This window comes from Cuculus canorus, chromosome 8, assembly GCF_017976375.1.
Source record: "Cuculus canorus isolate bCucCan1 chromosome 8, bCucCan1.pri, whole genome shotgun sequence".
In the NCBI taxonomy this organism is placed as follows: domain Eukaryota; kingdom Metazoa; phylum Chordata; class Aves; order Cuculiformes; family Cuculidae; genus Cuculus; species Cuculus canorus.
The window spans coordinates 5,386,330-5,412,145 of NC_071408.1; the positions used below are offsets into that span (position 1 = coordinate 5,386,330).

A 25,816-nucleotide genomic window follows, 5' to 3' on the forward strand; every position below is an offset into this window, starting at 1 on the left:
AGTTCTGGTTTGGGGGTGGAAGCAGCCCCAAATGTGCAGGGCTGAATGGGAGCCCTTTGGAGCACAAAACCCTCGCTGAGGTGGGATGCAGATGTTATTGTGACATTTTTAGCCCCAGACTGAGGCTATGCCCTACCCTGGCAGCTAGAAGAGCTCCAGAGCCTAACAACGGAGCCACCAAGACCAAGCAGAGCCATGTGTTCCTTACTGGTCCTGAGAGTATGTCTGTAGGTCACTGCCCAGCTGGAGCATCCCTCCAGCATCTCAGACACCCACCGTGTGGCAGACAGCCTGCTGCCCCTGCTTTATTTTCACCCTTCCTTCCCTACCTCATCTCCTCTTTCCCAGGCAGGTGGATGCATTACACATGCCTGTGTTCCTCCTGTAGCTTTGATGTCCTGCCCAGGTGTCCAAAGCCTTCTCTGGGTGATGATCCATGAGTGGAGGCTGCATATCCCAGCCCTGTCTTGCTGGCTCCTTGCCTGATGACCACAAAACCCGGTTGCCCACTGCCCAGAGCTCATCAGGGCACATTTTTCCCTGGATAGGGGAGGGTGATGCATGGGAGACAGTCCTTGAAGATGTGAGATAGCTTACAGAGATCTAGAGCACCAGTGCTGTAGGTAAGGATTAAGGTCCCGCTCTTCAAGAGACATTTAGGCATCTGCTTCCCATTACTTAGGATTACAAAGCAGGTTGGAAAAAACAGGCCACTGCAAACTGAGTCAAAAGAAGAAAGGGAGAGATCTCAGCTGGATTACCATAGATTCAGGCAGGGTGCAGGGAACTCAGCCTTTATCTCGGCTCTATCCCTCCAGATCACCATGCAGCAGAGGGGCACTCCAGGATGGTCCTGCTGCCAGGCTGGGAGAAGGAGGGATGCCTGGAGTCAGGACAGCCCCATTCCACACACACAGCCCATGAAAGGATTACCGAATTCTGCATGTGATTGATGAACTCTTCCCTAATCCAGCCTCAAGGGGGAAAAGCTTTTCCTATTAAATCCATTCCCCGTCCCATCTGGGCATCCTGGATTGCTCCCCTTCCCATCCAGGCTGCTGCTTGCTGGCTCAGACACCTCCCTGGCTGCCTGATGCTCCAGCTGATGAGGTGACAACCAGCTGGGATTTTTCAGGAAACTGGGGACCTAAAGAGCCTTTCTGTCTCTGCAAGAGACACTCCAGCACTGACATCTATTTTCCTGCAGCCAGGAAAACCTGAATATTGGGGTGGAATGTCTTTGCCAGACCTACCCAAAATCAGTCAGTTCAGCGTGTTAGTAAGGGAAGGGACAGACAAACGGAATGGCAACACACTGAAGTACCTAAAACAACAACAACAACAAAAAAAAGGGGTAAGTTCAGTTGCTCTGGAACAAAGTGATCTACTTTTTAATTTTTTTTAAAGCTAAACCTTCCTTTACTCTTTCTCCTAATTCTTCCAAATCTCTTCTGAGTGAGGATTTTGGGGATTTTCCCAGCTGCACTCTGTTTTTTGGTGGAAGAAACCAGGGCAGGAGCACCCACAGATCCCACGCTCGGAGCAGAGAGGCGATGCACATTGTACGTGACACCTGGTGCGGTTTTGGCCCAGTGTGGGTTGTTGGTATAACTGAGGCTGGAGGCCAAAGGTAAAAAGGGATTAGAGTAAAGCAGTTTGGGCAAGGAAAAGGGTTTTTCCTAGCCGTTCACTGGGTGATGCTCCTGTGAGAGTGCGGTAGTGCAGTGCACCCAGGTGTGCACACATACAAGCAACAGAGCCCATCACAGACACGCTGTCGCATGGTGGTACCCGTGACATTCAAGCAAGGACCCAGACAAAACGGGTGCTTGATGTTGGCAGGTTTTCAGAGCAAGCTGTTATTCTTAAACAGGCTCTTTCTCACCCCAAACACTTACTTTCCTTCCAAAAATCACCGCGACCGTCACGTGAAGCGTGAGCCCCATAAGCCCCACTTCTCCCCAGCGCTGCCTCCCAGGGGGCTCCTCTGCGATGAGCAGCTGTTGGCTCACCCGTGGGGTGCTGGAAGCTGTCAGACCTAAAAATTCACAGCTCCTCAGGGAGCAGGAAAACTATTTTAGAGGCTTAAAAATTGCAGCAGCCCAAATGATTTCCTGAAGCCTGCATTAACTTATTCAGGCATCTGGCTGTGCAGGCATAAAGCAGCTCGCTCATAAAAATGCTACTCCCTGATAATTTTCTTGACTTTTCCCACAGTCACGTTTTTTCTCTGTGCTACTGGGATGTGGGGGAAAGAAACATCTTCTAGTGAGCTTGTTCAGGATGCGACAGGAAGGTATTTTTGTGTGTGTGTGTGCCCACTTGCAGTATGCACATGGACACCCTGGACTGGGAGCCTGACATCATCTTGTCCCCGGCAGTGCTTGCATTCGCCTGGCTTTGGACAGAAAGGCAACCTATGTCCTGTAAGTGGTAAAATTTACTTAGGCATGGCTAGCAGGATAGATGGATTCAAGGAGAGCCCTGGAAAGCAAAGCCACCACGTCCCTGAAGCACTCAGCCTGTCACAAGCATCCTTGGGTTTCCTCTGCAGGGCCCCAGGCGGGAGAAGCCGGGTGGGTGCTCTCCCCACTGGGCAGCCCACATCCCAGCCTTCTGCCAGGGTCAGGCGCCCGCATCACGCGCCGAAGCATCGCCACCGACTGGCACTTCACAGCTGCTTTGAGGTGCTGCCAGGGACTGCAGGTCATGACTGCCAACAAATCAGAGCCATTGTGCTCCATCGCTCCCCCCGTTTCTCCCCGTTAATAGCCCCTTTCTGTACCCAGGGAATGTGATTCTGCATCATCCCGTCCCTCTGCGAACTCCAGCTCTGCTCCAGGCTGGCTGCCTACGTCCAGCAGAGCCGGTGTCCCTACTGGCCTTGCAGGATATGGGTATCCCTCCCACAAAGCACTTTGATTTTGTACCATGGTATTTGTATTGGGTTGCTACACTCAGAAAAATCTCTGACACTGCATTATCCATAAGCCCTTCCACCAAAAACTGGGTCGTATTCTCCAAAAGCTGCAAAAGCCCCTCCTTCACTCACCCCATAGCTGATGTTTTGTACCCAAATGGAAGCTTGGGTAACCAGAGCAGCAATGCACAACAGCGGGCACCCCAACACCAGGGCTTGAGCAGGCGGGTTGTTTGGATGCTCTCCAGGAACACGAGCCACCTCGCCAAGCTGTTGTTCTCATTTGTTATTCACTGTTAAGGAAATCTGCACCATTCTCCCGCCAGCCTCCCCATCCCGGAGGATAATTGATGCTAACGTCATTTCATTTTGGTCCAGCTGCTGGGCTCGGGAACAGATGTTTTATTGTTCAAACTGAACACACAAAACCAGAAAAAAAAAAACCAAAAAAACCCACACAACCCAAAAAGCAACAAAACCCAACTAATTTGTGTTTGTCATGAGGTTAGCCACAGTTTTCTCTCCCCAGAAATGCGAGGAGACAGAGCAGCGGCCCCAGGGAAGACCTAGACCTCCAGGAAAGCTAAGATTTATAAATCCAACTAAGTGACAACCTCCAACATATGACGGAGCACAACCTTCCGAGAGCTTGCTGTGTCCAACAGGTAGACTAATCTCAGCAGATAACTACTTCCCTCAACACTGAGATGTCATCTTCAGGTGGGATGTGCCCTAACAGCTTCCGTGTCCTCCCGGGAGCAGAGATCCTCCTTAGTATTTGCAAAGAGGAGAGCAGCACTTGTTTAAGAGCAAGGATACACATCTCCACCAAGGAGCAGATAAAAATAGGTGCAAGAATATGCCCGTGACACGTGCATCTCCTGTGCATGGGCAAGTGAGATCAACCTCTTTTCCAGCTCATCAAAAGCAGTCTGTCCAGTTGATTCTTCGGAGCGAGAGCACCACGGTTTGCAGCCGTAGGGGAGGGCTGGGCACCACACACATACACACACCTCTCTTCAAGAGCACTGGAGGGAGGGCTCATCACTTGCTCTGCAGCAGGTGAATAACAACATCTGGTCCCATCCTGGTCCAGCCACGCACCTCACCGCATCCTTAAGGGTTCTTGTGAAGCTACTACAAGGCAAGCCATGCAGCAATGGGAAAACTCTTCCCTGGCTGCCAAAAAAGAGATATGTTAAAATAATCTTGCTGAAAAAGCCTAATATTCATTTTCTCTTCAGCACCAGCAACCCTATAGATAAGAACAGCACTTCTCCCACAGAGAAGAACTGGGATACTCTGGTATCTCTTATACAAACTGGTGAGAAGCTACTAGGACAGACACAGCTGTTCTCCCAGCCTCACCTGCAGAGCCCCTTTTGCTGCAGGTGAGACACGGCCCTGAAAATAAAGGGCTCTTTATTTTATAAACACCCATAGTAAATCGCTTGCGTAATTTTCCCTACACGCCCAACGCAAATATCACCGGGCTGACGGCGAGGCCCACGCGAGCATCTTTTGACACATGATTGGCAGTATTCCTGGCAGCATATTGTGTTTTCTCCCTGTTCCACAAGAGGGAGGTAGCAGGGATCCAATCCTAAGGGACACCCAATCGTATGGGCAATGGCATGAAATTCCCTGGTCTCTCTTGGAAGACTGTGCTGGGCCTGGCAACCAGCACATGGTTTGAAAAGCCCTGGCAGGAGAATGGCTGCAGCATCTCCTCTTACAACAGTGGGAGAGAGGCATTGACTTTTCATCGTTGCGAATAAAATAGACCTTGTCCACGAAGGGCTCCAGGCTCTGTAATACCTGCACGGTAAACCCAGCTGCTGAGGGATCAGTGCCAGATGTGACAATCCCATCAAGAAAAGTGCTGTCAGGGGAAAGGAAAGTGCTGTAAGGCAGCACAGCGAGAGCAGGAAGAGGCTTGAGGTGGAAAATACCTATGGGATCATCTGCCCCTTCTCATTCAGCTGAGTGTGCAGCAAGGATGTGCTGTCAGTAAGTGTCCCCTCCTTTGCCTGGTGACAAGGTCCTCCCACTTCAAAACAACCTCCCTGTGTCCCACCTTGAGCCCATGGATGCTTCACACCAGGTCTAAGGCTGCTGCCTCCAGCATCCCAGCTGGCTTGGCAGTAGTCCATAACCACAAGTGTTTTTTAGCTTTGAGCAGGCCAGGGAAGGTGTTGGAGAAACCATCAGAGCAAGCCAGAAGGATTTCTTCACTACGGAGAAGTGCTGGCCCATAAGCCACTTTGTTTGCCCTTGAAGAGGATCCGGAGGGGCTGCTGAAGCATTCGGAGAGTTTATTTGTAGTGATATTGCTTGGGACGTGCAGGGAAGCAAGGAGAGGGCAGAATCCAGCCCTGTTCCCCACACTGGTGGAGCTCAGGCAGGCTGGATGCAACAGAGCTGGGGCAGCTATAGGTACAGAGCCCGAAAGGAGATGTTGGAAAGAGATGTCATAGAAAATATTTACTCCGTGAGGTCATTGCACCCTTGTCTTCTCTTTGGAGGGGACTTTGAACACAGGAGGGCAGGCGTTTCCCACACGCTTCTGCAGGCGAGAGGCTGGGGAACTCAAGCGCTTCCCTTGGCTGGGAAGGCAAAAAGCACCAATGGAAAGTTTCATGCATAAGGGAAAGCCAGTGGACCTTCAGCTGCTGGTGGCTGGGTGTTTGCTATTAGAAGAAACAGCCTCCTTTGGGAAGAAGAGGCTGAACCTCTGAGAAGATCTAGGGGGAAAAATACAGAGGGGATGCCCTGGAGCAGAGCCATGGACTGACTGTATGGCAACCAGGAGGTGCAGGCATGCACCAAGTTCTGTACTAGAGGGAAGAAATCACCCAAAAATTGAAGTGCATTGCAGGCAAGATGTGGCACGGACAGGCAGAAGGGGCTCAGCATGCCCATGGGGCATCCCTTACCCACTCTCCTGCCCAGCAGAGCCCTCTGCTCCAAACATTATCCCATGTCACTACACCAGGGAAGGACATCTGAGAAAAGAAATCCCGGTCCCCAGGCCTGAGATCGGGGAAGGGGCGCAGGCTAATGGAGTGACAGGCCGTGCATAACAGGGTACAGTATCCCCTAAAGCAAGCCCTGGCAGGAAAAGGGTGCTTGGTACTTACAGCAATAACAACAGTGCTTCACAATTCCTTCGCCTGGAGTTCAGCTGCCCCATGCAGAGCTCCCCATCACTTCATATTAGGTTTGAGCCATGATTTGAATGTTGATTCCACTGCCTCCCCTTCCATCCATCTCCGGGTGGAAGCAGCTGGTCCCCTGCACACGTGATCACCTCTGGTGCTCGGGCCACCTAAACTGGGTGATGCCAAGCATTCAGATAGCTCGAACAGGGAAAACATCTCCTAGAAGACCATCTGAAAGAGCAGCGCAACAGCTCGCAAACAAGGACTCTCAGCACATCTTGTCCTAATTGATATGCAAATTGCTTACCTTAAAGCAAGGATCTGATGCTTTCAGCTTTTTCTGGGAACAACTCTTGCTACACTTTCCAGTGCGGTCAGCATGTCAAGGGACATTTTGTCTCTTTATTTCAGGTTTATCTCATACAGTGACGATTTTCCTTTGCAACCACCCCATGGGGGCTGTGACTCCATCGCCTCTTGCAAGCGAAGCGGGCAGCGGGAATTCCCAGTGCCGAGGCTGCATCCAGCATTGCTGCCAGCAGTGAGTCAAGAGGTGGGAGTCCCGCCTGTCTGACTCGCTCACTGTTGAGCCTAAGCCCTAGCCGGATGTTTCACTTGCATCACTTGGTGGAGATGATGAAGAGACCTGAGGTGTGTTCTTGAAGAAATGTGCTGTTCCATTTTAAGACCCTACGTACTCCCATTTGCTAGATTTCCCCTCCCACTCCTCAAGTTTTTGATTCACTGTGTTGTCAACTCATCGCTCCATCAAGCAAGCACGCTACACAGTGACCTCCTCTTTGGCGTACTTGAGCTCCCTGTCCCTCTCTGTTTTATCCCAGTCTCATCTCAGCATCCGCACACCTCCAGCTCCCTCGGGGCAAGGGACTCATGGTCCTACCAGACAAATACCCCTCAACCGAGAGTCCTTGGCACCCTGTACCACCTTGGGATGGCGTCTCCAGCATGGCACGGCAAGACCCTCACCCCCAGGGAGGCTCTTCTAGGTGTGATACCAACAGAAGGGTTGCCCTCTGCCCACCACCTTGCTGGTCCCCAGCTCTTCCACTTGGAGCTCACCCACCCACCCACCCAGTTGCCCCTCATCCCTCACTTCAGCCAGGCATCGCCATGGCTGGGACACTTGAGCCCCAGCTCAGCTGTTGACTCTAGCCCAGCCTCGAGGAGTAGGATGGGGACGGGGAGCCACTCCAGGGTGGAATTTCACTCAGTTCGGTGACCTCGTGCCTGCAGCATGCTCTAAAAATACAAATAAACCAGCGGGCAGCACAAAATCCACCCCATTTCCCGCAGAGGGCTGCTTGGCCAGGACCTGCCTCCCTTGGCTGTGTCCTCCTCTGTGAAAGAAATTAAGCTGAAGGCTAAAAAGAAAAGGCCAGATCCTTTTCTTCCCTGGTCTCAGCTAAAGAATATATTTATTATATAAAAGGACCAGGGCAAATTTGCTGAAGATATGGGCATGGGGTCAGGACGGGCAGGCTCTTTGTCCCCCTCACGCTCCCTGCTTTGCTAAGCCAGACCAGCCAAGCTCTTCCTATCACCCCTGGGCTCTCCCATCGCTCTAACCACTCTGTTGCACCTCTCATCCAACGCTGTCTGCTGCAGGCTGGGCACAAGGGGCACAGTGATCCCCAGTGCAGTGAGGAGCCCATCTCCACCCACCCAGAGCATCTCACCCTCATGGTATCCTTGTCGCCAGACATCCCTTCCGCTGCCACTTCAGACAAACCCTGAGGCAGCAGCAGGAGGTTTTCTTCCCCATTCTCACCTGCACGGCTCTTATGCTCCATATTAACTAATTCACTCCCATTCCTGCCTCCCAGGTCTCACGCTCGGGCTCATGAACCCTCAGCCCCTGCATCAAGGTTGTTAGCAGAAACCATCCACAAGCCTGATGCTGGTCCAAATAATATAACTTGTGATTGTGAAATCCCCTCCCCGCTGGGGACAGTGATATCAGGACCCAGGCTCCGTGCCCCTGCCTTCGCCCCTGCCCGGCAGCGGGTGTCCCCTCCCGTGTCCCCAGCCGCCACGCCAGCCCACTGTCACTCGCAGGGACAGGGAGCTGAAGGGGATAGCAGGCAGCAGAGGTCACGTTTCCCTGCGCCCAGCAATAAACAAGTTCTCCCAAAAGGCAGGGGAGGGAGGAAAGGTGGCAAAAAGCCCAAGCGAGATGTATTTTTGCGAGCAAGCAGATTAGGAGCAGCTCGAGGCACGCTGGCAGCTGGGGAGCCTGTGCTATCTGTGAATGGGCGCAGGCTGTTACCCACGGCTCCCACTACTGCCGGGACAGGGAGGTGGGGAAGGGGAGGTCCAGGGAGATGTTTGCTCCTCAGCCAAGTAGCTATTTCTGACTTTGGGAGCCTGCAGCTGAGGCCAAAGAGGGTTTGCAAGCAGCAGCTGAACCCAGGCTGCACCCAAGGCATATCCAAAGCTGGAGAAGTTGCCCTGTCCCCAGACCCTTGGTGCAAGCCCCTCTCCTTCCCGTCACTCCCGAACCCCGCTGGCAATGCCCTGTGCCCTGGTACACACTGTCCCACGCTATCACTCCAAGAACCTAGCGAGGTCCCTAGGCGGGGAGCAGCTAAAGCAGGGAGCCGATTGAGTTACAGGCCAGCGGTTGTATCGTGTTTACCAGCTCCCTGCAGCATATCCTGTGCTGGGAGGATTCCTGGAAGTGGGAAGCTGATTTCACACCCCTCCCCAAGCCGTACAAACATGCAGGCTATGCCAAAAGCAGATCTCCACACGTGACCACTGCTGATATTACCCAAGCGCTGGCAGGGAGCAGCCACCCCCTTTCTCACTCTTCTTCTCCAGCCACATACTTCCTGTCTCCAGCACAGGGCTGGCCCCATCCCTTTTTTCATTCTTCTTCCTCTTCTCTTAACTCTATTTAACTTCTGCTGCCTCGTAATTTAAAGCAGAGATGGTGGCCCTACCGGAGATGCTGGAGGTCTTCAGACCTCTAATAGGATGGTTAAATCCCAAGTTTCCTCCACCCTATGCCATCAGGCTGCTTAGGTAATGCCAGAAATCCAGCCAGCAACTCTGGAATGAATAAAGTCCTGGAGTACAGACTCACCAAGTGATACATGAACCTTTTAGCCATGCAGGAAATCGGGGTGTGAGTCAGTCACAAACGCTGAGCATCACTTGCAAACACAGGTGCAAGTACGGCAGTGTCCAGACCCAGGGTACTGGGCTTGGTACAGCAGACAATGCTGCAATGCCTTCTAGCAGACAGGGATGGAGGAAGAGGTGGAGTAGGAAGGTCTTTTCCACCAGCCCTGGGCCCTGCATGGACACAGTGCATCCCTCTGACACCACACTCTGCTACCTGAAAACTCAGGGTGGAAATCCTCCCTGCATGGCACCTGAAGGTATGCTCTAGGACACACTTCAGGCTGTTTCTGTAGCTCAACCAACATGTCTTCTTCCTACCGGCAGGTTTTGGGTGGCAATTGTTGGGTCAGTAGGTCCCACTTCCGTTTTTCTTTCATATCTGGGCCAGCCAACTTGGCGAGATGGCATGGTGCCTCGGGGCTGCCATTTGCCTCTCGGCGATAACACTTCACTGGGCATCTTCTCCCTGATGTCCCACTGCAGTGAGATGAGACACTGGACAGAAGGTCTTGAAGTGGGCAGATACATCAGTTCTGTAAAGCCTGGGAACTGCAGCAGCTTGAATTTCTCCCAGCCAGACAGCGTCTCCTGCATCCTCACTGACATCCCAGCAACACTCCCTGAAAAATAAGAAAGGTCAGGCCAGCTGGGAACTGCGCCTCTGTTTTGAGATCCAGCTCCTTCAACCTTAACTCTTGTGGGCACGCAGAGGACACAGCTCGCGGCTGCCTTGCTCGCACTGCCCGCCTCCACGAACCCCTCTGTGCCTCTGATCCGGGCGGTGCAGGGCAGAGGGAGATGAGTGCTTACAAGAACTCCTCCACCGGTACACCCTGTTTGCACACGTGAGCCCTTCTGGGTGGGAATCCCATAACCAGCATCAAGCAGCTCCATGGTCAGGAGGACAGCTTTATGGCCCAGTACCAAATATTTGTTCTCCCTCCCTTTTTGGAACAGCATCACCCACAGCTAGACTTCACTTAGTGCCCCACCTGAATTACCCTCATCTGTGTAATATCTCTTAGCGTGAGATTTCCAACTCCAGCATCTCCTGATATTACTTGCTCACCAATTTGCTTTAAATACATCCCCTTCTTAAGACAGATGTTTACGTCTTTTGGAGGGTTTTGTGTGCCTAAATATTTCTATTTTGCTCAAGATTTCTTCCTGAGATAGGCTGGAAACTATCCTGGGATACTACCAGGGCAAAGGTTACCCTCAGATATATTTATGCATTCAAGAAGACAAACTACAAGATCTAATCTTGCAAAGATTCATGCACGCATTTGACTTGAGACACCTGCACCATCCCTTCATGGCAAGTGAAAGAGCTTCAAGCTAAAGGTTACTTACTGTTTTTCTTCCTGGTGTGCGTTTTTCCCTTGTAAACAAAGAGGCAAACGAAGCACCTCTGCTACCCAGTGGAAAATTCAATGTGGGCAAAAAAAAAAAGCTTTGGAAATAAATTGTTGGATTTGCAAAGGTTCTTCACAGTGTCCGCCCCAATTGGGTGGGCTCTGGGGCCACAGGTGGTCAGTACTGCTGTATAAAAATCAGGGGAGAAGAGGAAGGGAAGGATGTGAAAAGGAAGAGAAAAAAAGCCTCTGTAGGGAAAAGCCATGAGCACCCCCAAATTTAAGGTAACTTCTCTCAACGCTCAGCATCATTGCCACGGGGGGATGGATCAGCTCTGACACCATGTGGGGTCTTGATCTCCATTCCACATGCAAGAACACCCTGTTCCCAGTCTCCCTGACACATCGATAATGGGAGGGAACCCGTGCTGATGCTATGGATATGAGTAATCTCAGTGCTGACTTTTAGAGTAAGTACCCCTTCCTGTGATGTCCTCCAAGAGCCTCAGCCCTTCTGCAAGCTTAGTTTCTCCCATCAGGTCTGTGTTTTTTGTCCCCTTCCTCTACCAAGCCCCCTCCCACCTTCCTTTAATTACAAATGTCATGCAGGCACAAGCAAAAACCCAACTGGCAGCCAGATTCCTGTCAGCACCTATTATCTCCCTGCATTAGCTACGTCCTTAATGAACTACTTAAAAGAAAGGCAGAAGGACGTTGCCCATGGACAGGAATTTTCCACTGGGTAGGTATGGCCAAATAGCGTCACGCGATGCAGCGCCCTGGCTTGCATCTACCACCGGCACCACGAGAGGCAATTGTGCCCACAGACAGCCCCTTCCTGCACTGCCCGAGTCCTTCTGCCCGGGACATTGCCCAAAAAAGGCACATTTCATGGATCAGTTGGACCTGAAACATCCCTGACTTCATCCCAGGAGGACAGGCTCCAGTCTCCAAAGTCATCCCACAGGGCCACTAGCTCACTTGGGACTCGCTCGTCATGACCTTGGCACCAGGCTTCATACATGAGGTGGTTTCATGTCGACGCCCCGTCCCTGGGACATGAGGACAGAGCAGAGGGATGTGTCTCTTGGTGATGGGTCTCTCCATCCCATCAAGCTGGCAGCAGGATAGAAGTCAGCCTCGCTGGTGTTGCTCTGGATCTGATGACAACTGAGAGCTGTTTGAGGAGAAGATGGGGAGCAAGGGCTGCTTCAGGAGGAGAAGACAGGGAGTGGGGGGTGTCTGAGGATGATGACATGTCTGGGAGGGAAAGAATACTCAACTTTGCTGGTGGAGCACTTCCTCTTCTGCAGCACAGTATGAATCCACTCAAGCTGTTGCAAACCAGATAAATAGCTGGCAGGGCAGCCCAGACTGCTTCCCCCAGCCATGAACAGTGAGATCCAGAGGGTTTCCAGTGGAAAACTCTACTGCCTGCTCCTCAGCCCACTTCCTGGCCAGCAACGAGCTGCTCCTATCTCCCTGCCACTCCACATCTGGAAGGGAAGCATCAGGAAGAGACATGCTGGGCACTTCCCTCCTGCACATCTGGGAATTGGGAGCACTGCTTCATTGTGCGAGGGCAGGGAGGGGTTTGCTGGTGTTATTATTCCAATCTGGCCTCAAGTCCTAGGAAAACAAAAGCTTCTTCCTTGCCAAAGGGAAGGCTGGCTAGAAGCAGCCACTAAAGATGACGGCTGGACTATTCTCTGGGCTTCTAAACGCTACATTTTGGTAAATTTAGCCCTAGACTGACATTTTGCAGACGTGAGCCCTTCTGCTGAGCCAGCGGCCTGGCCAGCATCAACACTAGCTTTTGCCACGCAGGGTGCTGAGCAAGCACCCTTCCTTCCCCAGGAGCTCAGCCTCCGAGCTTCCAGCCCTGGCAGTGACATGATACGTAGGGCAGACCCCATCAGAAAAGAAACCACCCTGATGTGCTCCACAGAGCAGCAACGCCCGGACGAGGGAGTCTAGTTGGAGCTTTTTGGGACATCCAATGTATATTGAGATGAAGGAAGATGCTTGCAAATTCTTCTCTTTAGGCAGATCATAGAATGGTTTGTGTTGGAAGGGACCTCAAAGCCCATCCAGTTCCAACGCCCCTGCAATGGGCAGGGATGCCTCCCACTGGCTCAGGCTGCCTAAAGTCCCATCCAACCTGGCCTTGAACACCTCCAGGGATGGGGCAGCCAAAGCTTTCCTGGGCAACCTCTGCCAGGGTCTCATCACCCTCATAGGAAAGCATTTCGCCCTAAGATCTCATCTCAATGTCCCCTCTTTCAGCTGAAAAACATTCCCCCTCGTCCTATCCCTGCACTCCCTGATATAGAGCCCCTCCCTAGCTTTCCTGTAGGCCCCCTTTAAGTGCTGGAAGGCTGCTACAAGGTCCAGCTTGATGACCAGCTTGGTCAAAGAAGACTTCCTAGAAGCAACGGAGATGCCAGGTGTTGAGAGCTCTGGCCATGTCCTGTGCCACCTGCTTTTTTTTCTCCTGGGGCACACAAAGTCCTTATGGCTTTTGGCTTCTTATACTACAGCCTTTAAGCTTTAGGGTGCCAGTCCTTGCCTGGGAAGGGATCCAAGCCCCATGCTTCTGTTTTATCACCATCATTGCTCTCCATTTTCCCCACCTTACTCCACGGCATGATAAATGGCTTCAAGGAAAAAACACAAAAAAGCTTTCTTCACAGCAGGTCTCTCCTCTACGTCTAGATCCCCAGATAGGATAGGCACTCTTTTTTTCTCCCAAATACATAATATAAAGGGACCAGCCAGCAGTTGTTTCCATGATACTTCGTCTTACGACCTGGGAAGGTGGGCATGGTCCAACACTTGCTGAAAAGCCTGCTGTCCAAGCTCTGCGGCCTCTGCTTGAGTTGGCCACTGGAGTTAAAGCAGGCAAATAAGGAATCAGGAGGAATGCCATTTATTTGCTGGAGTTCTGCAAACAATAAATATGGCCTTGTCCTTTGGATGAACCTGGTTTGATAAGGATTCTATTCATATTCCAATGATTCCTTAAGAACAGAAAGTTGAAAGCAAGTGAGCCATCCAGCTCTAGCCTGCAAGGGAAACACATCCTGGGAAAAGAGGGATGCTCCAAGCTTTCAAGCGTTTTCTGCACAAACCCAGTGGTGCATGAGAAGTACCCTATAAAGGAAGTGGAAGGGACAGGGAACGGTGGGGAATCGCTCATATATAGCACGACACAAGGTTGTTTCATGCAACAGCTCTCCTGCAACTGCTTTCCCCCCAAAGCTATTCAGCCCCAACTCCAGACCTCTGGGTCTTTCAGAGCTGCTGTGCGTGACCACTTGCCGTCTGCTAAGCGCTGGAGTGGGACCTGGCTGAAGAGACAACCTTACTTTCAAAAGGGATCTAAGAACAGAATCACAGAATCACAGAATCACAGAATCACCAGGTTGGAAAGGACCCATTGGATCATCGAGTCCAACCATTCCTAACACTCCCTAAACCATGTCCCTAAGCACTTCATCCACCCGTTCCTTAAACACCTCCAGGGAAGGCGACTCGAAACACCACAATAGATCTTTAAGACGAATGGACTAAAGATTGCAGGTTTTTTAATACATAAATTAGAGTACTAGAATAATGCAAACAGCTGAATATCCGATTTTGTGGCTTATTAAAATCCAGGGGAAGCCGATCCTCTCCGCACACAGCTCCCTAGGGATGAACTGTATTTCACTGTTCTGTGTCAGGGTTCAAATGCTACAGGGATGTACAGAAAGCTTTTCAGCACAGCAAGCCTACAGAAATCACAAGGGTAGCTTTTTCTGGAGATTATCAACCTTTTTTTTCCCCTAAATACCAATTCTGACCAAAGATAAATATATAAGACACACAGAAATATGTGCTTCTCTCTAGGAAAGGAACACACGCTGCCATGAACAAATTAGGAAGAGCAGAAACACAGCCAGCTTCACATTGAAAAGCTTATCCCATGGCAAAGAAAACCTGTGCCAGTGTAAAGAGAACTGGGTGGATTCAGTGAGTTGCTTAAGCAGATGTTTTGCTAAAATTCTGGCTCATTGAGAAAGATGGAAGGAAGACGCTGCCTGCTGCATGAGAGTACCATAACAGAGTTAAACAAACATAGCTGCTCTACTGAAGCTTTGAGTGGTCTTGAAGACCTGGGGAATAGATATTAGCTCTGTTTTGACCAACTCAGCCTCTCCTACAATCCCCATCATTTCCCTAGCAAGCACTTTTGCTTTTAAACGCTTTTGCTACTTCCTTTTGCTGATCACTCACTGTCATGACAGATTCAGCATTGTCAGAAATGCTCACACCTTCAGACTGAAATGAAGTTCTGCTCTGAAGAGCGGTTGTGGAAGCATTGTGGGTGATTTGATGCCTATGACCTGCAGAAGCTGAGCCCACAACTGCAACCGAGGAATAAAAGGGAACCGTGCCATCAAAGCAAGAGGCTGGTGCTTAGAAAACCCACGGAGATCACATCCAAGTTTCATCAGGTCTTTTCCCCATAGAGATTGTGTGACGTTTCTCTGGGATAGTCTGCTTTTGGACACGAACTTGGTGATTAAACCACACCAATAAATCCCCAAGGAGAAATAGCATCTATAGGCACAATGAGAACATTTTACAGTCTTTATTGCCCAAAGTCACGTCTTTGCTTTTGATTTGCAGGGATCCCTGATGTATTTGCAAAGGCTTGTTTGACCTTAGTAAAAGGGAAATGTTATAGAATAGAATCTTAGAATTGTTAAGGATGGAAAAGACCTCTAAGCTCATCCAGTCCAACCGTCAGCCCAACGCCACTGTGCCTACTAAACCATGTCTTGAGTGTCACATCTACACATTTTTTGAACCTCTCCAGGAATGGGGACTCCACCACTGCTCTGGGCAGCCTTTGCCAGTGCTTCATCACTATTAAAAGAAATTTTTCCCCAATATCCAATCTAAACCTTCTGAGGTGCAACTTAAGGCCATTTCCTTTCATCCCAACATTTGTAACTTGGGAGAAGAAACCAGCACCTACATCACTACAACCTCTTTTCAAGGAGCTGCAGAGAACGATGAGGTCTCCCCTCAGCCTCCTCTTCTCCAGGCTAAACCGCCTCAGATCCCTCAGCCACACCTCATAAGACTTTTCCTCCAGACCCTTCCCCAGCTTTGTTGTCCTTCTCCAAATGCACTCCAGGATCTCAACGTCTTTCTTGTAGTGAGGGGCCCAACACTGAACCCAGGATTCAAGGGGCAGCCTCACCAGTGCCGAGTCCAGATGCAGAATCACATGCCCATTCCTGCTGGCCCCACCACTTCTGATCCAAGCCAAGATGCTGTTGGCCTTCTTGGTCACCAGAGCACGCTGCTGGCTCATGTTCAGTTCACTGCTGTCTCCTTTGGACCGAACTCTGTTCTGTAGCTGCAAAGCATCACCCCCTCACTTCTACAGGGTTATACAAATATATACAACAACTATCTGGACTTTTACCACCCTATGAAGTTCTAGGCAGGTCTTCATGAACACAGCCCTTCCTGGATGCCATCTGATTTCACAAGTGCCAAGAACTTCTTAAATAAACTCCTAGAAACCAGCGAAAACACACTTTAAATGAGTAAAGGCAATCAGCTAAAAAAAAAAAACAAAAACGTACAACTTTGAGCTTATCCAGTTGATGAGAAGGAAGGCAAAAAGCCAACACCAGCCTTGACGCCGGCCACGTCCCATTGAGAGGATGCTGGTTGGGAAGGCAGCCCGGTACAGCCCACCACCTCCAATCGCGCTGCCGGCAGCTCGTGTTGCTATGGCCCTCAGGTCTGAACCTTTGGAAATTAGGTAAAAGGTCTGAACATGAAGTTTTTCTTCTCCTCCCCCTGCTCAGCGGTGCCCCTTGCCTAGCACAATCCCTTTTCCTGCTGAGCTCTAGGAGGAAAGCAGCTGGGATGAAGAATTAACTCTCGCAGTCCCAAGGGCTTTCCAAAGCAGGAGAAGCAACGTGCGACACAAATGGTATTGCAGGGAAGGGGAGATGTACGAGCAGATCTTGCTTCCTACCTGCCCTGTGGAGATGAACTAAGAGAAAAAACATGTGCATGGGGATGGATGCATCATTTCCTATCCCCAAAAGGGGGGTGGATTGTAACCAGGTTTCACGCTGGGGAAACAAGCGGCTTAGAGATCCTAAGGGGTGGGATTTTTCCATCCCCTGGGTAGAATCTGGCATTTCTAAGGGTGCATTTTAGACATGGAAGGACCCGCTGCCTTCCTTTCCTGAGTAAAACAGGCAGTCCTGATACCCCCCCACACACACGTGGGTCTCTGAGCTTTCCATTCAGCCTTGCGAGGCAGTGCCTCTGCACAGCAGAGCTTGGTGTGGTACAGGCTGAAGCAAGGACATCTCTGCCTGAGGTCAGAGTTGATGATTAGGTGCAGTGCTGAGCTGGCAATGCAGCCATTCGCCACGGACCCACACCCTGACGCTGGTCTTGTTCCTGGAGGCAGCCTGCCTGCAGCCACACGGTCTGCGCTACATGGACATGCCGGCATCCCCCTGCCCACCAGGACCCCCCCTGCGTGACACAGATGTACCTGAAAAGGCCACCATCCCACTATAAGCATCTCTACTGTATCGAGGCAAGCTGGGAGGGAAGGTGCTGGCCCCACTGGCAATTTTAAGGGCTCCCCCATCCAAGCCCCATTATACTGCTGCAGGGAGGGGTTCTTCATGTCAAGATTAGAAAGCAACTACCACCAAATTTTGGCTCTGGGAAGCTCATGGTTGCTCTTCCAGCCTCCCCCAAGCCAGACACCTTGATGGCGTGGGGCCAGGCAGCTCTGCAGGGCAGGGAAAGGGTGACAAAGGCACCTTTGTTTCTCCTGCCTGCTGGCTGCTATGCCCCAGCCCTGGTGTGACACCTACAAGGTGGAGTCATCTTTTCACAGAAAACACCCAGCAGTGTTTCCCGGATGCTGTGTCACCACAACAGGATCAAGTTCATCACCCTCTCTTTCCCAGTCACCAACAGAGGAGCAGAGGAGCCAGGAGCGATTGAGGCAGGATTTGGCTGCTTTTGCTCAGCCAGGTGTTTGTATGAATCCTTCCTGGAGCAGAGTCCCATTCTCATCTCTGCCTGTTTCCCCGAGAGCCAGGCTCATCTCCCACCCAGTACATCCCTTCCCCAGCACCGTGGCGTGGGAAGCTATGAAAAGCAGCATACACATTTTATCTTCTCTCTTTCGGTCTTGTTTACACAGGAAAGTTAAGATGGATAAACTACAGGTGTCAGGTCCTTAAAGTCTGTGGAGAAAGCAATTATCTTCTAGTGAGACAGCTAGGAAAACCCCGAAGAGACGCTGGCCCAAATCTATCATAGGTCTGTGATGGAGCAAGAAGTCTTCAAACCGAGGAAGGACCTAACTTGCAGCTGGCCACATCTCTGCTTACACATTTCTTGTTTTCTTTCCGTTGTGCCAGTGGGTCACCTGTTCTTCTTCCAGCAGTCTCTCTTGGCAAACGCTGCCTTGTCCATCACCTGGAACCAGCTGAGCAGCCACAACAACACTACTGCTGCTTGGAAGCAAGGTCTGTCTTCTCATAGATGATCTCATTGAGAAATAAATCTCCGTTTGGCACCATGGTTAGAATCACCAGGTTGGAAAAGTACTCTTAGATCATTGAGTCCAACCATTCCTATCTGCCACTAAACCATGTCCTTGAGTACCTCATCTGTCCGTCTTTTAAATACCTTCAGGGATGGTGACCCTGGAGAACCACGTCCCTGGAGAGCCTGTTCCAGTGCCTGAAGACCCTTTCTGTGAAAAATGTTTTTCTGACAATTAGATGGTTAGATTTAAGTACAGCAAAATAGGACCACTTTTACAGTATCATCACGTTCTTTGTTCAGCCTCTCAACTCCCTGCTTGGAAAAAGCCAACCCTGAAAAAAAATGCCCTTGGATATTAAACATCTGCAGCTCCTATCAAACATCGGCTGGGGTCATTGAAAGGCAAATAGACACCCATCAGTGAAGGACTTTGCTGCCAAAGTCTTGCTTGGCTGCTATCAGAATTCAGAAGCTGTGAGCTGGGCTAGGATGGAAGCTCATGCCTCCCCCACCAGAAAGAGGTCCTGCAACAGCTTAGCTCCTGGCCACCCGAATGCCTGTCCCATGCCCAGGAGAGCTGCAGTAGCCAAGCTGGGACCCAGCAGGATTGTGCATTGTGTGGCTGTTCAGATCCCAGGCTGCACTGGCACTCTGGGAGGTAACAATAACCATCATTTTCCTTGCAAATTGCTTTTGATCTCAATATATTTGGGATGCTAAAAACACATGGCTTATGCCTTGCTTTTGCTTTTAAATACAGAGCTGCTTTGCAGAGCAGTGCTCTGCTATGCCACCTGCAAAACAGCACCGGACTCAAAAAGAAAACCAAAACCCCAAAGGGCACGGCCTCTCTAGGGTATAATTTACTCTGCAGAGGCGGATTGCTACCCAAAGCTGTAAAAGGAAGCAGGGGAATGCCTGGGGCTCAGTCTTCCTCACACTCTCAGCTGGATGTGAAGAGGCGAGGGTTGCTGCCAGCTTGGGGATGTGTGGTTATGAGGAGCCAGAGCAAGGTTTGAAGGCTGTGTGCCAGCATGGGTTAAAAACAGAGAGTACAGCCAGATGCTCACAAGCACTCACTCCATCAGCGGGCGAGAAATTTCTTCTAGGCGGCCAGTCTTCCCTAACCTCCCTGCCAAGTTAATCATTTCATCACTCCCGCTCATGATGGGCTGACTGCACAAGCAACTCATCCTTTGCCTGGCCTCAGAGGTTCCTGGTCCTCCTCCTCTGGGAATCTCCTTGTGCCCAGCCACCCCCGCAGGGACTTGCACCCCACCCAGAGCAGCGACCAAGCTGGCCCCCGTGCAAGCATCCCACAAGCCATGAGACCAAGGCAGGGTGTTGAAGTGGAAGCCTGCCCAGAAGGCTGGTTACGTGACTTTGGTGGTCCTGCCCCAGCAAAAGCAGAAGTGGGAGCCAAGGCTTACTGTGACCAACACCAGGGACTTGGTTGCTCAGGGCAGTTATCCAGGGAGCAAGGAGGAACACACCTCACCTGAATCTCAGAGCGGCAGCCTTGATGCAGCCTAGGCTGCAATTCAGGGTGCACCGTCCTTCATGATGTGCCACACAGTGACAGCCAAGCACAGCATCCTTTAGCCTCTGACTACAACAGCCATGCTATGTGGTGGCAGGCAATTAAATAGCATCTCATTTCCCCTTAGGGTGAGAAAAAAAAATATTCCTCACTGTCTCTGCATGAGGAAAGCGATGAGAAGGATGCAGAGTGGAGTAAAAATTAATGAGGTCTCCCCTCCTTCAATTCTCTTTTGCCACATAGGGTTTAATGGCTGGGAAGCAACCTGAGATCAGCAGACACGCACTGGAAAAGTGCACCCATGCAAATGAGTCACGAGCCCAGCAGAGCCAAACGAACCTAGAGACAGAGCAGAAATGTGCAACGCAATAAACCTCACACAGCTCCTAGTAAAGAGAAACCAAGTCAGGCAGAAGAAGCCATCCACAGGCACGATTTATTCCGTGCCTTCCTCTCACCCCCACTGCTACCATCACTTATTTCTTCTCACCACTGCATTGAAGGCACATTCACGCTGCTCTGGAGGAGCAACTTCAGTCCCTGTGGACGTGGCAAGCTGAAACCAGCCAGCACAGGTACTGGGACTGGTACAGTTCAGAGACATTTATTCTTTCTCTGAGGGGCAGAGGAGGGTGCAAAGCAGAGGAAAGGCTCCGATAGTAGCAGGATGATGGACATGATATTTCTGACAGCAAAGAGCCCTTCAGAAACCAAAAAGAGCTCTGACAAGGATGTGGGTGCAGCCAAAAAAACCCAAACAATAATCAGGGTTTTCTTAGCAAAACATGCTGCATGTTTTCTCATTACCAGAATACAAAAAAAAAACCCAAAACCTCAAAACAATAAAACCCACCTCCTATCCGAGTATGTTCCTCTCCCTCCAACTCCTCCCAGTGTTCTCCGGTCGCCATGTCCTTCTCAACCCACTTCCATGATGAGCTACCTATTAGTGGATAGATAGAGCAGGGTGTTGAGGGCTGAGCTGAGCATCAAGAGGAGACACCAGTTTAATGAAGCCAGCACACAGAGCAGCTTTGCTGTTCAAGACCTTCTGTGCAGAAGACAGGGGTCTGGCTGAGAACACGAGGCAGTGCTGATATGGGAGGGTCCCGCCTGTCTTGGGGGTCAGCATCCCAGGGGCAAGCGCCTGCAGGCAGCGGTGCCAGAGGAATGACTCCTTCCCCTGCCAGGGAGACGAGCCAGCATTGCCCACAGGCACATCTGCTCCTGCTTTCTCTACTTTCCGTGCCACCGACATTCAAAACAAGCTGTTCCCGAGCCCAGAGGAAGGGCTGGCGCCTGCCTTGTGGTACCTGGCACGGAGTATCCTGCAGGACAAGCACACGGTGCTGTGGAAGCTTTCCAGAAGGACTGAACGTTTTGGCAGAGCTGGCGCTGTGGTCTTGCGGCATGCCTGGGCAGAATGTAGCAATACACACATACACAGCTCCAGATGCACAGAAGAGTCTCATGCTGGTTTTGCATGCTTCAGAAGAGGACTATCCAACAGCAAGTGCTTGGAGACTTTACTCTCCATGCAAGTAAAATCCTGTCTGGCAGCAGCCTCTGCTGGACTGCATGGCCAAGCTCCTTGCCCTCCTGCTCCAACAGACACCGCGAACAACACGCATGACTATTTCACCTCTACAGAGAACGCTTCTCCTACCTTCTAAGCCCCGCAAAGCTCCAGTCTGGGAGCTCAGTTCAAATTTGGTATAAAGCAGCTCAGTGCTGAGGTCAAACTGAATTACACCCATTTCCACCAGCCACAGATTCAGCCCAACTTTGCTAAGAACACTTGATCTCCTCCCAGAGCCCTGCCAGCTGGTTGAAATACAGCTGCTGCTTCAATAGAGCACAGAAAAAAAGCCCGATGCTATTTACAACAAAAAGACTAGTATTGCAGCATTTGCTTTAGATTTCATGTGAGCAGTTGTCACTGGTTGGAGAGAGGAAGGAGATTCCTGTGTCAGAGCTCTTTGGGCTTGCTGTCACTAGCACCCACTCAAGATGTCCTATGAAGTGAGGTCACACGTTGCTCGCACAGGGAGTGATCAGCTATAGCTTGTTAGAAATCCATTCACTCTCATCTTCCAGGCGCTCTGCAGAACTCACATGGCATCATTGCTTTTCCCCCACCTCAGACTTTGCACAGAGGTTTCTGTTTTACCAAGACCAGATCTTCCAGCAGAAGTTTGCCTCTTACAAGCTTCATGACCTTCTCCAGTGGAAGCTTCCCCGGTAAGTCCAAGCTGCCTCTTTGCAAGATGCAACAGAAAGAAGGGTTTTCTTTCGTTTGAAGAGGAAGTGCGTACCCTCGAGTTTACCCTTTAGCAGGTGCAAATTGCATGGCCTACCCCTTCCTGGGTGCTTTGGAGACACCGTGGGTGGCTCACGGCAATGATTCAGAGAACTTCGCTCCTGCTATGCCAAAGATGAACTCCATGTACACAGGGGCATTGCAGTACATTGTTCAGGCAGCATTCAATCCCTTCTGCTCTCAGTTGCCTGTCAAAGCCAGGCAGACACGTTCTGTAGGGTCTGGAATGCTGCCCCTTTATCCCTTGATGTTCCTGAACTATAACCTACCCCGTGTGCAGAACCTTGTGTGAGGAGCACGCATAAGCTCTACAACTCGCACTTGGAAAGCAAGATAGCACTCCTGCCAATTCTTTTCCCTCCCCACGTAAACAGAGATCAAATGACCCAGCTGAAACACCTCACTCTGACCAGGACACGATCACGGCACAGACTGCTGGCACGACACAAATCTTTAAGATGCTCTTTGGTCCCAAACCACCATCCACAGAGCATCTCTGGCTCCTCCTTTGGTGGCATTTCCAAAGTAGTGCAGAGGACAGCTCTGCCAGAGACCACTTCCTTCCCCAGGCAGCTTCATGAGCAGCTTTCTCCATCCTAGAGAGATTACAAAGAAAATACTTCCACGCTATAGCAGTCTCCTCTCTTAATGAAGTGCTTCCTCACAGGTCTAGAGCCCACGGTGACAGTGTCACCCGCTGATCACTGGCACGGTTATTTGCCAGAAGGGAAGGCATCCATGTTGCAGTGAAAACATTTTAAAGAGCGGATGGAGAACTTGCCAGGAGAGTCCGCCACAAGGAGAGGTGGAAAAAATGGAGCCAGTTAATCACCCTGCATGTGTTCTCAGTCTGAGTGGAAAATAGTCTGAAAATATCCTGTATTTCAGAACAAGCGCATAGTTTTCGGTGATTCAGGCAGCTGAAGCCCTGGCCTTCAAGTCTCAGAGACAGGCTAAGCCCATCTTTAAGCCCAGCTGTTCCCAGGCAGCTTCCTAAATGGAAACGGCATCCGGACAACATAGCCCTGGATATGACTGTTCCAACCTCGAACTTGGTGGCTTGCTCAGGATCCCCTCAACACAGGGAGGCGCTGAGGAAGTTGTTCTTTGTGGTTGAAGCAAATGTTGATCCTAGCACTTTACCAAAAACCTGCTGGCCGGTGTGCTTCCCAGCATCCTACAGATTCAGCTCAGTAAGGGAGAATGATCCCGTTCACAGTATTTTAGGCATTTTGGCCAAGCTTTGGCTCAGGACAGAAGCATCTCCATGAGCTGTAGAATCATAGAATCAGTAGGTTGGAAAGGACCCACTGGATCACCGAGTCCAACCATTACTCACAATCCCTAAACAATCCCAAATAGGCGTGAGCTTGAGCCACCTGGCCTTGTGGTGAGGAAAAGTAGCCCAAATCTGTATCTGATTAATAATTCTCACCTTAACAGCATACTTGGCACTGGGGAAAGCTGCTAGCAAAAGCTGTGGAGCGTGGTGCCTCATCCACCCACACACGGCAAGGCACTGCTGCTATCAGCTCTGTCTAAAACCTGAATATAGGTTCCTTCTGAACCAGCGCAGCTCACGCTCAGCCAAATGGGGTCCTGAAGCTCAACTGTCCTGAGCACAAGGGCTGAAGGCAGCTTGCTCAGACTGCTGGGGAACCAACAAACAGCCTGCCCGGAGTCCACTGCTGTCCTGCACCCCATACCCAACCGGGCTGGTGCCACAGGACCCCCAAGTGCAGGATCTCCAGGGTTCCCCGAGGTCCTTGGTGGGACAAGGGTCACATACTGCAGATGTGGCAGGGCAGTCAGTGGTGGGACAGATGAAGAAGCTGTTGGCACCTCAGGCTCTGCAGCCTACCTGCTTTCCTTGCCAGCCTGGCAACTCACCTTACCACTGTTTTGGGGGGCTAGGATTACAGAAGTCTTCCTTTTTCCTCCCCCACCAGCCTTTCTGAGGAAGGGTAACCTAAGCCAGAGAGTTCAACAAACGAAGAGAGGAGAAGAAGGTGCCAATGTGTGGTGTGCATGCCTGGGCCAACCCTCCTAGCAGCCAAGGAAAGGACTTGCTAAGAGGAGTCTTGGGCAGAACCTGTTGACAAAGGAAAGCAGGGCTCCTGCACAAACGAGCTGGCTCCACCTGGGTCGAGGGATTAGAAACCTCGGCACAGCCCTCAGATTCCTCCCAACAAACCAACTGTGGCTGGAGGCAAGGATTAAACCCGGTGGCAGAGGAATGCGGCTCCTTCCCGCTGCAGAGTCCAAGTTGGCACTGCATCCCCACTCAAGACACGGCTTACATAATGCGGCTTATGAAAGCAAAATAGACTGGCTGTACCAGCCAGCGGGCAGGCCAGGATGGAGAGGAAAAAGGGGAAAAACAGATTTTTTTTCCTTTTTGGCTGAGGTAAAGCCTAAGCCATCCCTCTGAACCACAGTACATGCAGCAGTCTTGCACCATCTCTCCAGGGATGGGAGATAAGGAGCGGTGAGGGAAGGCTTAGGAGAGGCTAAGACTGAGAGCCCAGACTTCCTACTCAATAATAAAGGGCTATAGCTCTGGTGCTCATTCTGGAGTCACAGAATACGGATTTTTGCCTCAAAATTCTCCCTCCAACCCTAGGTTTCTCCCTATCCAGGCAGATTCCTATCGAGGTCAAGCCATGCATGTTCTGTGTGCAGTGCCACTGCAGGTTTTGGGGGCTAACACCCCCAAACACCCAGCCCCAGTTCTCCTTCCTTTCAAAACACGGGCCAGACACCTCCAGGAGAAGCTGGGAGAGTGTCTCATCTCACACTGAGGATGGAGACCCTTGAGATGCTTCAGTGTGTAGAGCAGGAGGGCTGAGGCACGTATTCATCAAAGGTCACTTCACAAAAGGGGAGAACAGTCCCAAAACATCCGGCACTGGCTCAGAACAGAGTCACAAGGAGCAAACTGAGATCACCCTTTCTTCGTGAACCAGGCAATTAAACAAATGACATCTTTGGGCAACCAGATGGATCATTACCCAAAGGCTGGCCCCTTCATCAGCAAGCGAAGGGAGTCAGGACTCGGTTTAAAAACTGCAAGAGCCAAAATGGTGAAACCAAGCACTTGTGGTCAGTCCCAGCTGAAGAGCTAGAAGAACTGCTCCTGGGTGAAGTAGCCACTCATGAGCCAACCCAGTTGTGACCCTGCATCCAGCTGGCCAGGGAGGCCAGGCAGAAGATCTTCCCTTTCAAGAACCCCTACTTGTTTTCTAAGTGGCTGTCCTCAACTTAATCAGTAACTGAACAAGCAGGATCAAATCCTGGCTCAGCTGAAGCTGAATTACTGACTCCAGTGATGGCAGGACTACCCCCTGGCTCCACCAGCCTTCTCATCTGGGTCACACCAGAAACTACCAACCAGCTAAACTTGATCTGTTCCCAGCAGCTTTCCAGAGCATGCCTTGGATTCCTCCAAGAGGGCAAAGGTCCTCCAGCCCCCTCTTCAATAGCTCACAACAGAGCCAACAAATGAGTGTAAATCTCAACTGGGACATCTCTGAACACCACACTAAAAGAGCTGATGGACCTCCAGGAGGCATTTGAAGAGAGTACAGGAGAACACAAGGTTCAAACACAAAGAGGCTCTTACAGAGGTCTGCAAATCACCACCTTCATAGTCTATATCTAGCTGCCTCGCTGGAACCATTCCTTCCCATCCTCCCCAGGCAGAAAAAGCTGCAGAACGGTCACATAGGCCAATATCAACATCCCAGGAGAAGAAGAAAACACAGACTCAACAGAAAG

The 25,816-nt window shown here is 50.9% G+C and overlaps 1 long non-coding RNA gene across 5 annotated transcripts; it reads right to left on the reverse strand.

The window, feature by feature from the left end:
* Nucleotides 1-1,315: 1,315 nt before the first annotated feature.
* Nucleotides 1,316-25,800, reverse strand: LOC128852916 (uncharacterized). Of its 5 annotated transcripts, XR_008451039.1 has the most exons (5): nucleotides 20,768-25,800; nucleotides 20,573-20,662; nucleotides 6,061-9,848; nucleotides 3,740-4,099; nucleotides 1,316-3,190 (listed from the first exon to the last, which is right to left on the reverse strand). It is a non-coding gene; the product is annotated as an uncharacterized LOC128852916 (long non-coding RNA). The 5 variants fall into 5 exon arrangements; XR_008451037.1 differs by having other exon boundaries at nucleotides 20,573-25,799; XR_008451038.1 differs by lacking the exons at nucleotides 20,573-20,662; nucleotides 20,768-25,800 and adding an exon at nucleotides 10,582-11,107.
* Nucleotides 25,801-25,816: the final 16 nt, after the last annotated feature.